Raw genomic sequence first — 19,630 nt, 5'->3', positions numbered from 1 at the left:
GAGTAGTGGCCAGCCAATGGGCGGTGAGAAGTGCTGCCTGTAGTGAAATGGTGCCTGTCCTGGCTGTCATCTTTTGGAGATCTCCCAGGGTGCCAGAGGGAGGGGGTTCAGCCAAGTCGGGCTTCCCCTTGCTGGACAGCCTATGGTTGGAGATGCAGACTCCTATCATCCAGTGGAGGCAGACTAAGAGGCAGCTCTCTTTCACAGGTTGGACCTGTGAAGTGATTGGTGAATAGTGAGGTACCGTTGATGGTGCTCCTGTACATAGCCGCTGTCAGTTAGGGATCTATTCATGAAGAAGGGAAAAAGGTGAAGAAGTGAGACAGTGAAGTTGCGCATGGCACAAATCAGCATTGAAGTAACATTAATAATTTGCATACTAAAAAATGATACAGAGCAGCTGATTGGTTGCCAGTAAGGATTATTGTGCATAGTTACAGATGCAAAATTTTTGTACTATAATTCTCAATGCTCATAGTTCTTGATCACATGTAAGGAAACACTTTACAATTATTCATCACATGTAAGAGAACACTTTACAGCACTGATGACCACCAGGAGATTCACAGCAACAGCTGGTCGGGGACACACAGAGAAGAAGCCGGTCACCAATTCATGGCTGCAGCAGCTTGCAGGCAAGTTTTCTTTTATTAGTATTTTCTTTTTTAACTGTTTTTCTTTAGTGATCAGCTTGTAGACATACATGGCTGATCATTAGTGATGTGCACCGGAAATTTTTCGGGTTTCGTGTTTTGGTTTTGGATTCGGTTCCGCGGCTGTGTTTTGGATTCGGACGCATTTTGTCAAAACCTCACTGAAAATTTTTTGTCGGATTCGGGTGTGTTTTGGATTCGGGTGTTTTTTTACAAAAAACCCTCAAAAACAGCCTAAATCATAATTTGGGGGTCATTTTGATCCCATAGTATTATTAACCTCAATAACCATAATTTCCACTCATTTCCAGTCTATTCTGAACACCTCACACCTCACAATTGTACCTCACACCTCACAAACACCACACACCTCACACCTCACAAAACCTCACACCTCACACCTCACATTTTTATTTCTAAAATTTGCACCGAGGTCGCTGGATGGCTAATCTAAGCGACTCAAGTGGCCGACACAAACACCTGGCCCATCTAGGAGTGGCACTGCAGTGTCAGACAGGATGGCAGATTTAAAAAATAGTCCCCAAACAGCACATGATGCAAAGAAAAAAAGAGGTGCACCAAGGTCGCTGTGTGACTAAGCTAAGCGACACAAGTGGCCGACACAAACACCTGGCCCATCTAGGAGTGGCACTGCAGTGTCAGACAGGATGGCATATTTAAAAAATAGTCCCCAAACAGCACATGATGCAAAGAAAAAAAGAGGTGCACCAAGGTCGCTGTGTGACTAAGCTATGCAACACAAGTGGCCGACACAAACACCTGGCCCATTTAGGAGTGGCACTGCAGTGTCAGACAGGATGTCACTTCCAAAAAATAGTCCCCAAACAGCACATGATGCAAAGAAAAAAAGAGGTGCACCAAGGTCGCTGGATGGCTAAGCTAAGCGACCCAAGTGGCCGACACAATTGGACTCTCCTTGGGGATTTGTGATTTAGAAGAACGCACAGTTCTTTGCTGTGCTTTTGCCTTCTTAACTCTTTTAAGTTTTCTAGCAGGAGGATGAGTGCTTCCATCCTCATGTGAAGCTGAACCACTAACCATGAACATAGGCCAGGCCCTCAGCCGTTCCTTGCCACTCCGTGTCGTTAATGGCACATTGGCAAGTTTACGCTTCTCCTCAAATGATTTTGATTTAGATTTTTGGGTTATTTTACTGAGCTTTATTTTTTTGGATTTTACATGCTCTCTATTATGAAATTGGGCATCGGCCTTGGCAGACGACGTTGATGGCATTTCATCGTCTCGGCCATGACTAGTGGCAGCAGCTTCAGCACGAGGTGGAAGTGGATCTTGATCTTTCCCTATTTCACCCTCCACATTTTTGTTCTTAATTTTTTAATGTGTGGAATTATATGCCAGTAATATATCAATAGCAATGTCCTACTACTATATATATACTGCGCACAAAAACTTAAATGCACCACAGGTATGGATGGATAGTATACTTGACGACACAGAGGTAGGTAGAGCAGTGGCCTACTGTACCGTACTGCTATATATTATATACTGGTGGTCAGCAAACTGTGCAAAACTGAAATGCACCACAGGTATGGATGGATAGTATGCTTGACGACACAGAGGTAGGTAGAGCAGTGGCCTTCTGTACCGTACTGCTATTTATTATTTACTGGTGGTCATCAAAATTATGCACTGTACTCCTACTATATAAGTATATATACTACAATGCAGCACAGATATGGAGCGTTTTTCAGGCAGAGAACGTATAATACTGGTGGTCACTGGTCACTGGTAAGCAAAACTCTGCACTGTACTCCTCCTATATAATACTGGTGGTCCCCAGTCCCCACAATAAAGCAGTGTGAGCACAGATATTTGCAGCACACTGAGCACAGATATGGGGCATTTTTCAGGCAGAGAACGTATAATACTGGTGGTCACTGGTCAGCAAAACTCTGCACTGTACTCCTCCTATATAATACTGGTGGTCCCCAGTCCCCACAATAAAGCAGTGTGAGCACAGATATTTGCAGCACACTGAGCACAGATATGGAGCGTTTTTCAGGCGGAGAACGTATAATACTGGTGGTCACTGGTCAGCAAAACTCTGCACTGTACTCCTCCTATATAATACTGGTGGTCCCCAGTCCCCACAATAAAGCAGTGTGAGCACAGATATTTGCAGCACACTGAGCACAGATATGGAGCGTTTTTCAGGCAGAGAACGTAGATATTTGCAGCACACTGAGCACAGATATTTGCAGCACACTGAGCACAGATATTTGCAGCACACTGAGCACAGATATTTGCAGCCCTCTGAACATAGCAACTGAGAGGACGCCAGCCACGTCCTCTCACGATCATTTCCAATGCACGAGTGAAAAATGGCGGCGATGCGCGGCTCCTTATATAGAATCCGGATCTCGCGAGAATCCGACAGTGGATGATGACGTTCGGGCGCGCTCGGGTTAACCGAGCAAGGCGGGAGGATCCGAGTTGCTCGGACCCGTGCAAAAAAAGGTGAAGTTCGGGCGGATTCGGATTCCGACGAACCGAACCCGCTCATCACTACTGATCATAAATGCTGTCTCCGAGCTATGCCTTCACTGCCAGCATGCAGAGAAGGCTGAGCTGCAGTAAAGATTCTGAAGGGAAGCACTATTAATGCTATCTGAAGATAGTGTTATTATCACAGGTCTCCCCTGATATTTTTTTACAATTTATTTTTAGTAAATTCTGTCAAATCTCATTTCCCATTACAAGTATTGGAAATGCAATCGAATTTAAGGCTTAGAGGAGAATTTTGTGAATTCTACTCCAAATGCCCATTAGTACTGTACCGCACATGCCTGTCATACCAAACTAATGTGAAAAGGTTGTGAAAATACACATTTTTACATTATGTTAGTGATAATCATTTTCATAAATATGCTTGTATGAGTGACAGAGAGAGAGGGAGGCAGTTTAATCCTCATTCGGGCTCAGCTGGCCAGACAGGTGCCGCAAAGTTCTCTGTCCCCTCTCCACCCCAAAGGGGCACAGGGGCCTGTCCCTCATAGTACCTTCCTATCTCTAGGTGCTGTTTGAAACCCCCTTAGTCAGTTTTCTCACTTCCTGCATGGAGTGCAGTAGTGACCCTCCTGGCATCTCAGGCCCATTGCGCCCAAACTCTCCGACTTTTAAAGGTTCGTATTTCCTTTTAATTTCATCTATTAATTGTTTATTTTGGTTTTATGAATGAAAATTACAAAGGTTGTGGATATTTTGTGGATATCGAATTATGAATGCCATAAATGTCACAGAGTGATCTGCCTGCCCCATGCAAATATGGTCTGTCAACCTTGCACTTCACTGTGCCAATGCATCTCTACTGCTGAACTTTCCAACAGTGATTCCGAGTGAGTCTGACTCTACTGTGCCTATATTTTGAGTTTTGTTCATAATTTAACGTTCATTTGATTTTTTTTGTCATGAAAACTGAAGGCAATGTGGTGGCGGGTCTTAAATTTTAGTATTTTTTGTTTTACTTACTGTGAGGTGAATAAATGAGTTTTTTTTAATCAGATTTCGAATATTCTCTCTTTGTACATCCTAATGGAGGTCACTGATCACTTTAAGAGCATTAGAATTGAGTTAATTAGGTGCTAATGCTGATTTTCTAACAGACACCTGTCAGGCGCACTGTGCCCGAACCCGGGAGTCCCAGAGGTGCACTCAATGGAGCGTTAAGAAAGAGGCAGGGTGAGAGTCTGCTTGACTTTCCATCCTGCTAAAAAATGATCTTATACTGTATATATTTTGTGGCTTTGAGCATGACAGATGGGACAGACTATTTGAGAGGCAATTGAAGAAAGAGACAGGCTGGGAGTCTGCTTCACTTTCCATACTGCTGAAAAATAATCAATAATGGTCATTTTATGAGGTTGCTTGTTGGAACTTAGACATATACAGTTTTAAAAATTACCATCATCTACACTCTTATGCAGTATATTTGTGTTTGTTATTGTGACTGAGGGTTACATTTTTAATATAAAATTAAAATAAATTATAAATATAAATAATAAAATGAAGGCTGCATACTGATATTGTAATTTTCTCTAGAGCCCTGGCTATCAGTGCCATGACCTGGGCAGAAGTGAGGGGGTTCTGCAGGTGCTAACACCAAAGCATTGTAGATCATTTCATGCAGTGTTCATTTTTAAGAAAAAAGGTGGTGGTGGTGGTGGTGGTGGTGGTGGCGGGGGGGGGGGGGGGGGGGGGGGATAGCAATGCTAGGGTGATCTTCTAACAAGTCTGCAGCATTTTCACTTCAGCAGTAAAGCATTAATAATTCCTGCCAAGGTGGATGCCCTTGATGAATACCTTGCTTCACCTAATGGGAAAATAAGCAAAGGATATTGTACGAAAGTAACTCTGAGCCCTCAGTCCAATACAAACTGAAGAAATACCTACTGTGTACTGTAGAGATGGTATTCACAATATGATGATCTAATGAATCACTCAGCAAGTGGTAAACAAAAAATTTGTAAAAAAGAAAAAAAAATATTTTTTTGATTGCAATCTGAAGTTGATAATTGTTGATATCCATTTGATAGTTGCTGTTTTTTAAACAGACCCAAAACTGGTCTTTAGCAAATTTACCCCCTTGGGTCCAAGCTACAGTATGTGAGGAACGTACTCTCTGCAAGAAACCTTCATCATCAACAAAATAATACATTCCCCCTGGGTGGGTGCAATATGTTGGCACACAACAATTATCTTTAAGACCATATACATAGCTTGTATTACCATTTTCAAAACATTAGGAGCATTGTGACTCTCATTAATATCCAAATAAACATAATTATTTTACAACATAAACATGTCCATATATTTTATACACACTACGTACAGTACCAAGGTGGCAATGGTGTAACCAATCCTATTACTGCACATGTGCAGAATAGGTTCTACATGATTTGCAGTCTCCCATTTGCCACAGCATGATTGACAGGGGTGCTGAGTGGGAGCGGTGAATGTGCCATTCTACATAACTGGGCATGACATTTTGTGTTGAGACTGCATGTTTACCCAGAGAACGGGTTGTCTCTGGGATGCTCTGGTTTCCTCCACACTCTAAAACAAAGACTAAGACATGCTGACTGGCACTGCAGCAGTGAAACTGTCTGCAGGGTGCCAAATGGCACCATGCTAGCAAGATGTAGTAGCAGCAAGGGTGCTGTCCCAAGCTAGAGCACTCTGCTCTGTACAACAACACCAGACAGACTGCCCTCCTTATGACCCTGTTTAGAAATGACAGCCCTTGATAGTCTTACTAAGTAAGGCTTACTTTCACGTATCCCCTGTTTATGCACCTACTCATGTATTCTCTTTATCTTGACTTACCAAATAATTTGAAATTTCCCACTCACTGAGGGACATATTTATTAAACCAACTTTACATGAAATCCCACGAAAATATCCACAATATCCACAAAACGCAAGTATCCCTGGATTTATTGCAGGGGTTCCGCAGCAGGCATCAGAGATCTCAGCTGCCATCCCGCTGTTAATGATCACAATAAGAGTCCCACAGGTTTGATATTTTGTGAGAATTGTCAAGCTTGACCCCGTTAACTAATATAGCATTAGCCATTCTAGTCTATAGGCTGAATATCACATAAGTCACCTGGAGAGGTATCCTCGAGATCCTTCTCTGATAATAGCCACTCATACATGCACTGTCTGATCAGTGTACATGTGCATTAGGCCGTCCAAGGTTCTGCAGCATAAAATAAAGTGATTGTGATGCGATCAATTACTCTACATATCATAGAGTCATCACCAGATTGGACTACTGTAATCTCCTTCTATCTGGCCTCCCTGGCATCCACCTCTCTCCACTCCAATCTATCCTCAATGCTACTGACCAGATCATCTTCCTCTCTAAGCATACTATGTCATCTCACCTTACGTACAAAACCTACACTGGCTCCTATTCCCTTTCAGAATCCAATTAAAGTTTCTAGCACTCACTTATAAGGCCATCATCCATTCCTCTTCAATTACATATCTGACATTATATCCCTTTACACTCCCACCTGTCCTCTTCACTTCACAAATGCATCCTACCTCTCCTGCCAACTTATTAATTTCTCCCACTTCTGCCTCCAAAATTTTGCACTTGCTGCTGCTTATCTCTGGAATTCTTTGCCTCTCCCCATCAATCACTCCACATCTATACAAAACTTCAAATGAGCTCTCAAGACATACTTGTTCATCAAACCAAGTTATCTCTCATCCTAACCATCTGTCCCATGCTCACTGTCTACATAATAAATAAGAATAAAATGTCCCCTACAGGCAAAAACTCAAAATTGCTGTATAAAACAGGAAACATATTTAGCAATTTCCCTTAGATTTAGTAAATATTATGGAATCATCCATAATTCTTATCCTAGTATGTAGTTTCTTATGTATTTAGGGACTTATTCGGGATGGATCGCAAAATGCGATCCAACTGCAAAAATTGCAAAAAGGATGTGGGTGCATGCGCAAACAGGATGCAGCGTTTGCGGGATGGGGGGGCCGCAACGCTCCATTTCCTAGGTGGAGATGGAGTGTTGTGGGGGCGGAGCTGGTGAAAGTTGGGCTGCAACATCAAAACGGGGACGTGGCGTGAGCATGATCCTTGCAGCTGCGTGATGTCACACACAGCCTCCGCGATCGGAAAGTTACTGGCAGGAGGAAACCCTAATTTCTGCTATCAAGCAGAAATTGCGATGCAATCGCAATTTCTGTTTGATAAAAAAGGGGGGAGGTGGCGGTCAGCATGCTGGGCGGCTTTGTCCTGCGATGGGTGGCCCCCAGCATACCAATCTCATGGTTTGCAAATTCTGCTACTTGGCAGAATTTGCAATCCAATCTGAATCAGGCCCTTAGTGTGATGCTTGCTAGATCTACAATGATAAACTAAACATATATTAACATAAGTTAGCTCCAACAAAGGATCTGAATTGCAATGCATGGCAATACACTCAGTAATTACATGTTAACTGAAGAAATAAGGACAACAGAAATTGATAAACAGAAAGCCACAGATAGATGCTGTTAAGGTCATTGTTCTCCATCTAGAAGACTCATCTCAGTTCCCTGCCAAGGTGAGAATTATTGTGGTACTATTTCAAAATATAATCTACAGAGAAATGCTGACAGGAATTGTTCCTCATTAGCTTTCTTAGTAGCATCTACTTGCTCTGATGCTTTTTATTTCTAATCATGATTCCTCAGATCATGGTAGCACCATTTACCTGCTACAATAATTTATTTTATATATTTTTTTAACCTTCCTTTATTTTTACTTCTTCCATGTTATCATTAGATACTACTTCACAGTCTGAGCTCTAGGGATTATCTTATCAACCAGTGAGACCTCATTATCTTCTATGTGCTTTCAGAGTGAGTTTTGCTCCTTAGACTGTGAAATCACTGAATCAATTAACTCCAGAGCCTTCTTTCCGATCCTTCCTCTCTGGTACAGTGCTAAAACATGCTACCCAGTATAATATTCAAATATTTCTCTCTCCCCTTCTTTTCCTCTGCTGTAAATGGTGGTGTTTGCACCATGTTTTAATTAGGTCCGATTTAGTGACATTTATACTTCAGTTAGGAGAGCAGTCATCCATTACAGAACAACCTCTGCTAGCAGACCGTACACAAATCGAGATAGATCTGTGCAAAGCTGATGAAGGGACGGAATAGAATAATAATTTTAAAATAATCAGCCCTTAGAAAGACCACCTAAATGAAGATATACTGTATAATTTGAATCAATGATAATAAAAATGTTAAGGGGTTAGTGTGGCATGGAGAGATATTAAGTGGAGAGAGATAAAGTACCAACCAATCAGCTCCTAACTGCCATGTTTTAGCCTGTGTTTGAAAAATGACAGGAGCTGGTTGGCTGGTACTTTATTTTTCACTACTTTATATCACTCCAAGGTTTAGTACATAGACTCCTAAAAATAAAACCCTATCCCTGTTTTGATTTGGAACAATCAAGAAATAGTTTTCTACTGATCATGATTTAATTTGTTGTACAGGGCGGTAGTTGGAAATATAATTTCCACGGGCTCTGCAGCATGATCTATGCAGGGCGACCACACACTATTGACAGATAAATATAGAAAATGATATACGGTACCCTCAACATGATCACTGTTTTTTATTATATTAAGTGGCAGAATTTACCTATGGGCTGCAGGACTTCTACCTCCCCCTAGTAAAATCCACCACTTCAGTGAGATCAGCTGATTCAGTTGCCGTCTGTGTGACTGCACTTGTTTCCCAGTTACTTCATTGTTGCTGGCAGTGACTTCCTATTCGAATTCTACCTGTCAGTCACCTGCAGGACAGGCAGAACGATTAGAAGGTGTTTCCTCCTTCCAGGACTGCCAGTCTGGGCTGCAACTAGCAGAGTGCTGTCTTCCTGTAGAAATCCACTCCCTGTTTGATTGTCAGCCATATCTAGCTTCTGTGGGCTGCAGCAAAAGTTTTGTTACAAAAATGCAAACATGCAGGGCACAAAAATTTGATGCAGAGTGATTACTGGTCCGCTTAGTCCATTCATAGGTCAATTTCCATATCCTGGTGTTAGGAACACTACCAGAAAATGATTCTGTGTCTACTAATGGTAAAAAGACTTAGAAATTCATCCTACTACCACCTTAGGATTTCCACTTTCAATTATTTACATTTTATCTGGTTTGGTCCAAAAATACTACTTGACCAAAACTAATTTATGCCTTAGCTTAATATTAAGAGTGGGGGAACATTGGAACTGTCTTTGAAGCCTACAGTATGTCCCTTTTGCATGTCATTTTTACATTGGTTGAAAAACACACATATATAGTGTGGGATGTACCAACCTTGCTTGGTGCATCCCGGTCCTGCTACTTACTGTACCAATTCTAATCGCATATGCACAAACATATGCAATTAGTATCGAAAGGGCAGTTCTCCTGATAAGACCTGCCATTTGCTATGGCCGCTTGTTCCTCGACTTCCGGCTTTATGACCCAGGAGTCCATCTGTGCATGCCAGAGTGACGCAGGGGTTGCTGGGAGGGATCTGATCCCTGTGACAGCAACGTTGCAGAAAGAAACCCATAGGCTTGTAGAGGGTAATGCCAGCTTTTTCTGATGTTACCCTCCACACCAAAGACCCGAGGTCTTAGTATATACAGGAAATGCAGTATAACCCCCAAAACAAGGTTTTTAATGCATGTTTCCATTACTACAAATAGCCCATAGACTTTTTCAAACAAAGGACACATGTATCAATCCTTTTAAAGAGAAAAAGTGGATATGTTTTCCATAGCAACTCATCAGCTTCTGTCATTTTACAAACTGTGCTACATAGCTTGAATATCTGGATGCTATTGGCCACTTTGCCCCTTTTTTTGTTTAGAAGTTTTGAAAGATGCCCCCAATGTTCACTAAATGCTGTTGAAGGTGTCCCAAATAATCTTGATTTATTGCGCATTCCTGCAGTACAACAAAGAGTATTCTCCTAAATTTATCTTCCACACTCATTAAGTTTAATTTAACTAAAAATATTTATGTATGTTGGTGCACAGCTAGAAGTATTCATGTCCTTAGTCTGTATTTAGCAATGCGCCCAGATCCACAGTTGAGACAAATCCATGCTTTCCCCAGAAAATCATTTGACTTAGACAAAAAAAGTCATGTGATATCACAAAGCAACCTTTTACTTTGATTTTGCACTTCTGCATTCATAAATTATCTTAATTAGCAGTTATTTACTCAAATTGTTAAAACTATGAAATAATGGCAACCTTTCATACGCTGCATTATATGTAAACAAATGGTTAACAGGGTGTTATGATTTTAGTAGTTTCCATCTTTGAAACATGTTAGTAAATACCATTTAGTCAGTAACAAAAACTACCCAGGACACATCTTTAAAATCAACCAGTGAGTCTGAGCATAAGGGTCAGCTGACAGTTACATTATGAAAAAGTATTGCTGAAGAACTACAGTATTACATGTCTTAATACCAAGCCTGGATTCCCACTGGCTTCTGAATGGCAGGGAGCTAAGTTATAATGTACTTTTGTAAGTCATACAGAATTTAGAACCTCACAGCTGAGTTTGTGTTTTATCAACAGGAGCTCCTGCTTAAAATCCCAGGCTAACATAAATTCAGATAAATGAAGACATATTTCCCATCCCCACTATCATTGCAAGAGTGAAGACATGATAAAGAATATTTCTCACAATGCTTTTATCAGTATTCTCTTTACTCCTCAAAACACCTTCAGTGTACCAGAATTTAATTTGCATTGCATGATATACATAGTCTTCTCAAAAAAGCTACTTTTTGAACACTTTGCATGAATGTTGCTATTCTGTTATATTATGTTTACTCTTTATTACCCTTATACAAATGAATTTAGAATTATGGTTCATTGGGGCAGATGTATTAACCTGGAGAAAGCATAAGGAAGTGATAAACCAGTGATATGTGCAAGGTGATAAAGGCACCTGCCAATCAGCTCCAATATGCAAATGAACAGTTAGGAACTGATTGGCTGGTGCATTTATCACCTTGCACATATCACTGGTTTATCACTTCCTTATGCCTTCTCCAGGTTAATACATCTGCCCCCTTGTTCCTTATGCAAATTGTTATTTTTTTTAAACAATAAATGTAGACAATATAATTATATACATACAGTATGTGTCAAGAAATATATATTTAGGTACAGTATACAGTACATACTTTTAAAATGCAAAATTTGTCTTCACTTTTAGAATTTTGTAGAACATTAATCTTGGAGAACCACATGTGCACGGATACATGCTCTCTAGTATTCTCATCAGCCATAATTCTTGTCCACTTTCTCTGTGACTATACTTATATAATGACACTTGTTGGGAGACCGTCTGTTTAGGTTTCATCACTATTTTAGCGCATTAATCCTTGTCAATACAGACTAACTGCTGCACATACATTTAGGCCCCATAAAGCTATCTTACGCTAGACTGATACAGGTTTAGTCTCCCATATCCACAATGCTTGGGACCAGAAGTATTTGCATTCCATAATGAGATATCTTGGGGATGGGACACAAGTCTAAACACAAAATACATTTCATATACACCTTATATGTACACCTTATATGTACTTATGGCCTGAAGGTAATTTTATGCAATATTTTTTATCATTTTGTGCATGAAACAAAGTTTGTGTACATTGAAGCATCAAAAAGCAAATGTCCCTATCACAGTCACGCTCCAAAGATTTTAGATTTCAGATTATTTTGCATACAGTATATGATTTTTGGATATGGGGGACTCAACTTGTAGCAAGCTTCTTAAGATATAAAAAGTAGCTACAGTATGCAAATGGTTTATGTGGTAAAATTTACTATGTAACACTTTTCAAAACACTGAATTTAGTATTTAATATAATTGCCCCTTTAAATTTAGTGGCCAAAACCACAGAAGTCGCTGCGGTTTTGGAAAGCACTGTATAGTATCTTTATCTTTTAGTGAACTTTAGGGCACATGTAGACACAGAAATACTTGTGTAATTTGTTCAAATGCGCCTTTAAGCAGCCTATAGGACAAATTAGTGTAGTAGCTTCCACCCAAATAATTAGAAACATATAAGACACAATATCACCACTTCGTCCTGTGGCTCTGTGAACAAAATTATAACCACTCTCAAGATTCCACCTCCTCTGGTGTTTTTCCAAGCAGCAAATTTCTTTAGAACTTCATATTGCACTCAAAAACAGAAGGAAAAATGTCATAGTGTATCACACCTTCAATACAATTTACTTTATACAATCAATATTTCAGCCCCCTACTGGAAATGATGGTCTACTTAATACGTAAACATTAGCACATTCACTGGAGCGGCTTAAACCAGTTGGAATCACATTCCTTCCTTCAATTCACTGTCGGTATTGTTCCATTACATATGTGGGATAAAGGAAAACTTCCAATAGTGTAATAATGTTTTTTTAATTAAAAGATGAAAATGTAAAATACAACACAGTTTAAAAATGGACTCTCACCCGGTCATATGGTCTACAATATAAAAGTAGACAATAGCGCATGGATATAACAGTGTAACAGGCATCCCTGGGTCCCCACTGTACTGTCTACCCAAGAGAGAGCTCCACCAAACAGTCATCTTCCAACGCGTTTTGATATCTGAATATCTTCCTCAAGGCACATTTCTCTTTAGGACAGTACGGATGGTGTAATGGTTTGCATTACTGCGTCACAGCACTGAGGTCATGGGTTCGATTCCCACCATTGCCTTAACTGTGTGGAGTTTGTATATTCTCCCCGTACTTGCATGGGTTTCCTCTGGGTACTCCGTTTTCCTCCCACAACCCAAAAATATACTGGTTGGTTAATTAGCTTCTAACAAAATTAACCCTAGTGCGAGTGTGTGTGTGTGTGTGTGTGTGTGTGTGTGTGTGTATAAATGTGCTAGGGAATATAGATGGTAAGCTCCACTGGGGTAGGGACTGATGTGAATGGCCAAATATTCTCTGTAAAGTGCTGTGGAAAATGCGTGTGCTATATAAATAACTGGTAATAAATAGTAATAATGATAACTAAATAAATAGCGCACAGAAGAAGTATAGACAGTGGACTCAACTTCTTCCATTTGAACTGAAAACAATACTATTTTATAGAAGAAAGAACTGAAAACCAATTATTTTAAAGGTCAAAGGTGCATAGTATAATGCAATCCTTCTTTTCACACTAGGGATTAACGTGAGCGTCTGTTACCTCTGCGCGTGCTTCCTGTCATATGTGTGGTTCCTACCAAATCTGCAGACACCTCGTAATGATGCCTCACCCCAATCATATTGCATATATATTTCTCCACTAAGACAAGTAGTTAAGCCATTGTTTTCTAATATGATTATTTCTCAAAGAAATTGACATGTGAGTTCTGGTGGAAAAAAGAGCTTCAGTAGGAGAGAAGATAATGGTACTGTAAATGTACTGAGAGGGGAGCTTTACAAGCAGACTAAAAACTACTGTAGGTAAAATCCTATAACAAAAATATATCTACAAATTCTATTGACACAAACCAAACTATGGGAATATTTATGAAACATGTAGTTTTTGTGAATGAACCAATTTTTCTTTATCATAAGCTAATAACATAATATATACAGTATATAAATCATATATATATATAATATATATATATATATATATATATATATATATATGATATCTTTATCTGTAGCAGAACTGCTTGCTCATCTTAATATGAAGGGCCTTCAAGTTTGCTGTATATTTGACATCATTTCTGATGGAATAGGAATGGAATATAATCTCCCCTTTTCTCTTATCACTGCTCAGGATGTAGAAATTGGGGTATTTCATTTAGTACTACTGAACTATTCACAGTCTTACCATCTGTTTTAAATTGATGCACTATTGCAGTAAGTGTCAATCTTTCTTTTATACAGGCTTTCCTTGAGAGAACAGTGCGGGCAGCTTGATTACGGTCTGGAATTGCAATATGTGCTAAACTGATGGAAGGGACCATGTAACAGATGTCTAGGATGAAAGGTTAAGAACATATAGACAGGATATACATGTTTTACTCCATTTGATGCACCCTTTAAAGTATGAATCATATAGGTATAGTTTGATCACATACTAATGTCATGTACTGTACTTTATAATGGCATTTTAATCTCCAAATGACAGGCAGTATCCGGATGATAGATAGTATCTAGTTAGACAGTCAATAGATCAACACCATATGCTACACAGACATAACATCGACAGGGTCAAAAGGTTGACAGGGTCAAAAGGTCAATATGAAAATGGTAGACAGTAGAAATTGTCGACAGGGTCAAAAGGTAGACAGGGTCAAAAGGTCAACATTAAAAATGTAGACACGGGTTTTTTTTTCAATTTTTCATGTATTTGTACTTTTTCATACCTTCTCTTAGTTCTCTATCCATGTCGGCATAGAGTTAGTTATAGAGTTGGTTATAAGCGTGGCGAGCGGATGCCTTTCTACAATTGGGGGTCCCAGATTATAAAACTATCCACACAAACCCCAAGGATGCAAAAAAAATGTTGTCTACCTTTTTTATGTCGACCATTTTCATGTCAACCTTTTGACCATGTGTACCTTTTGACCATGTCGATGTTTTGTGCTGTCTACTTTTTTCATGTCTACCTTTTGACCTTGTCAACCTTTTGACTGTCTAACATGTGGTGTCTATCTATTGACTGTCTAACATGTGGTGTCTATCTATTGACTGTCAAACTAGACACTGTATATCTGTTATACCACACCCATGACAGGATAGGTAGGGTAAGAGTGATCCCACCTTTCACTCTACATACTGTATGTTTTCACAATGAGTATTGTATCACTGATTTTGCTGGTCCCCTGCAATGTTTATCAGTTTTTGTCAAAGTATCTAAATTCACCATCACATGACTGTATTCAGAGTAAAATATAAATGCTTTTGGCTGCAAGTTGCATTTTTTGTTTTATTACACATACGCTAATCTCTGCAATGTGCAACATTTCTCCATCAAGTATCTGCCATGTCACTGTGTATGTCTAGTGGGCCATGGTCAGAGATGGAATGGATGGGTGTATGTGAGCAGTAGGCCACCCTGCACTGTGAATGCAGGCATGAGAGGGAGTGGAAGACTTGGGATCCCATTAGAGGAGAATTATAGGGAGACTATTAAGGACAAAAATAGCCACCAGTTTAACTTTCAGTTTATCAAAGAAAATGCAAAAAAGGTACAGAATACTATTGATGGTACCTTAGTATGAATAAGTTTTCTAAAATGTATCCCTGTTCCTGCTGGTAGGGCTGCAGCAATGCATGTATCATAATCCATATCTGGTGGATGTGACCAAAAGTTTCTTCTTTTTAGGACACATTTTGTTCCATCCTTTCCTCGCCACCTGTCCAAAAATACCTGTGGTCCTTCTTTGTTTTTCACACCCAGACTCTGACCCCATCTCTGCAAAATTAGACTCCCATGTTTTTGCAATTGCCCAATGCCTGATAGCTAAGCACTTGAAACAATATAACTCTATCCAGCTTTCTAATTTGAAGCCCTTCATTTGGTTAACTGCACACATGGAAAAAAAGTACAAGTTATCTCTATGACAAAGAATATAAAAGTAATCAGATATAAGCCTCTTGGCTTTATTTGTAGCTTCACCTTCTGCCTATTGTGATTAACTACTGCATAACCCTCCATAGGAGTTCCTGAACATTCCCATTTAGAGCATTGAGTTTCCTCCCCCTGTCTCCTTCCTTTCAATATCCTTTGGAAATTGTTGAGGTGTTTCTCAAACTTCCTTTGATGACCCCCTCCACCTTTTCTTGTTAATTACCTTCCCATTGCCAGTTTAAATATTACATTTAATTGTTCACACAAAATTTAGAGGGTTTTGCTCTAGACAGTGTGTAAAGCATGTCTGTTCTGTGGATTGTTTTCCCTTTTTATTTGTTTTCCACTTATCAGTGACATCAGTAGGTATTTCTGAATTAGACACTGGCTTTGGCCAGAGCCAGTGAGTCACCCTGACTGGTACCACACTAGCATCAGGACTGTGATCATGCCGATCCCCAAGTCCTGATTTAGTGAGGGCAGAACTTAATATAACACTCACAACAAGTATTTTATCACTCTGCTAATTATACCATACACCTCTCTACTGCAACCACCCATGGATAACATAAAGGTGGCACAGGTTGTTTAACACTCTATCACAATTGTGCATTATCTGTGACACAAAATAGTACTCAGATGGTCTCCCCCTGCTTCTAACAATCAATAATAGTTATAGTGCAACCATAGCGATCTTAGAACTTGTTCAAAGACTGGGTTCTGGAGCATAATCATGACCAAGTTCCTGATTACTGACTGGTTAATTAAATAAAGGGTCCATATCAGAACTACCCACAAAACTATTAACTTAAGTACAAATAACTGAACATAATTTCCCCTGTGTAATAATCACATGAAATTTTGTATGTTCACATACATATCTTATTTAAGCTATAATATAATTGTAAACGTTTCTCATTTCTACTAACCATTTGCTCTAGATGCACCCAAATTCCACCAGTCCAGTGCACAGACTTCATTTATATTTCTCTGATTTTGGAAACTTCCAGTTGTTATAGAAATGTTAGGATTCACAGTATGCATAACTAAATACTGATGGCATATACAATTGCAGGTGCACAAAGTAATTTTATTTATTTTATTTATTTTAAACAGCAAACGTGAATGTACTTTAGGCTATATCCTTGCAGGATGCAGCATACATAGATATTACAGAACAGAGTCACTATGAAAATGCAGATATTATAGGACACTTTGACATATTGTGATAGAAAACACTTTGGTAAATACCATAGAAATATGCAGAGACACAGAATGCTGTGGGCAAGGCTGAGACAAGATTCAAGAGAGTCCAAATAGAAGTCTGTGGCTGCTGTGACCGTGAAAAAGACAATTCCAGACATGGCTGTGAGCAGAATCACAGCAGAAACATCACACGGCAGGCATGAAGTATACTGAACCTCATGAAGCGTCAAACAACATCAATGATCAGCAATGAATGGTTGGACATGGCAGAGTTCATAGGCAGATCTCAGGTGTAAACTATAATTGTATTAAGTAACCACCTGACCACAGAACAGAGCAGGGATGGCAACCCCTAGTGGCAGGGAATCAAACTGCAAAGAAACCTGTCAGAGCAGATTCTTACTACTATGTCCTTCCTTAGAAGGCAGATTCCAGATGCCTTAAGTCATCTTTTCTAGTCCCTCTTTTAGCCTTTTCTTTTGGCTGGGGCTGAGGGTAAGACATGAGGGTGGGTAAAGCCTTCTGATTACTGCCTCATGGAAAGTAGTGAGATCCTGCAATGCTGGGTCTTTAGAGTCAGTCGGAGCATTTGTCCACTTCAGGGCTTCACCTCGGAACTCCATCAACACAGATTCTAAGATGTTCTAGTGCAGTGGTTTCCAAACTTTTTTGAATCACGGCGCCCTAGAATATCAGAATTTTTTTCACGGCACCCCTAGGCCAAAAATTTCTTATTGAGAAATGTAGAAAGAAATATTACATTAAGTAGATTGCGTTTATATTTCATCCTTATGGTCAATTATGTGGTGAGGGACAAGATTTGCTTCTGTTTGGCCACATATTTTATGACTGGCAGCCACCAGCGCTGGTTTTGCCTATTATATTGACCATGAATAATTTGAATTGGTCCTGGACCACCAGCCCAGGGCACCCCTGCAAGTGTCCCGAGGCACCCCAAGGAGTCACGGCACACAGTTTGGGAACCTCTGTTCTAGTGGTTTAATTCCAATAACTCAGTAGTTTGGAAAAGCACATTGTTGCATCAAAGTCACTGAGAGATATCTTTCTTAAACAGGCAGAACAGCAGACGGACACTCAGGCAAGGCAGCAGGCCTTTCTCAGACCTCTGGCAGACAAGATTATACTTCTGGGACTATAGCACTAGATACTCCTCATGGGGCTGCGGCAGCACTGTGAGGCATCTCTGGCTGAGCAGCACTGTGAGGCATCTCTGGCTGAGCAGCACTGTGAGGCATCTCGGGCTGAGCTGCACTGTGAGGCATCTCGGGCTCTGCAGCCATTACTGGATTTTTAAACTGCAGTCCCCCCTTGAGACCAGCAGATAGTGGCACTGGAAACTCAGAACAGGCAGAGGATGCAAGAGCTTTAACCCTGGGACCAAGCTGCTGCTCTGTAAGTTGCTTTTTATTGTGTAATGGTCATTGCAGGAGAAAGTGCTGTACAGGTACAGTCACAGTACAGGCACAGTTGGCCATTTATTCTGTGCGCTCTTTCTCTGATAAACGAGGATTTGGTCTACTGGGTGGTCTTGATCTGTGACTACCAGAATGCTCAGTGTGAGGAAAGTCTATAGGAGAACTAAAGTTTCTTCACAGAAAAGCACAGTTGGTAAGGCTTAGCTTATATCTCCTAACTGTTGTGCTAAATGTGGGTCTAATTAAGATGAGGTTTGAGCTCCTATCACTGCTGCTTAATTGGAAGCAGCAGCAATGCACTGGTATTGTAATGCAGCAGGAGCTGTCTGATATAAGTAGACGCCTCCTGCTTGAATTAGTGATTTGTGCTGTGTCCTAAGATGCATTATCAGATCACCTGCAACACCATCAGCCAGCTGCATGACTCATGGGGCCTTACAAGGTCTTACAAGTCAGCTGTTGCAGTTCCTACAAAGAGACCAGGAAATTTACATCTTCTAATGGAGATCCTGGCCTCAGCACTCCCTCTAAATGACTGTGATGCACCTCTATTTTGGGAAATGAAGGTCATTGCCAACCCCTCCCCACCCCCTAGTGTCTGCAGTTTGTCACTCTAGTGACATCTGCAGCGGTAGTGCATCCAGTGATGCAGGACCCATACTGCACAGTGCTGGATTGAGAAGGACAATTGTTTACAAGCTTTTTTGAATGTATTACTATTGCTCTCATGTAATATGTTCACAAATTATTCCCATAAATATCATGCTACTGTAGGTTGATTTGATGACCATTTCAATAGATAAGGTGTTACTTGACTTTTAAATGTTAGTGATATCTTAGTGTACTGACATGCTGGTTAGGTCGGATAATCATAGCCTTCTATTTAAATTATTCTATAAATACCACACCATTAAAGGATCAGATTTGCATTGCTATATGATGGTTTGTTTGGTTTTTTTGTTTTTTTTTCCTGGTAAATGAAGAGATCTCGTTAAAATGCTCAGATTGATTTTGGCTTTGATGTAACGGCTATACTGCTTCAGTATTCTATTCAATACATTGATTAGCAAAGGTTTAACCTAGCTTGGTCAAAGAAGTAAAACGATTCACTCATTAATTTCAGAAGTCATTGATTAAAACAATTTACTGCTATGAA

Source organism: Pseudophryne corroboree, chromosome 2, assembly GCF_028390025.1.
Source record: "Pseudophryne corroboree isolate aPseCor3 chromosome 2, aPseCor3.hap2, whole genome shotgun sequence".
Lineage (NCBI taxonomy): Eukaryota > Metazoa > Chordata > Amphibia > Anura > Myobatrachidae > Pseudophryne > Pseudophryne corroboree.
This window is presented reverse-complemented; position numbering follows the sequence as displayed.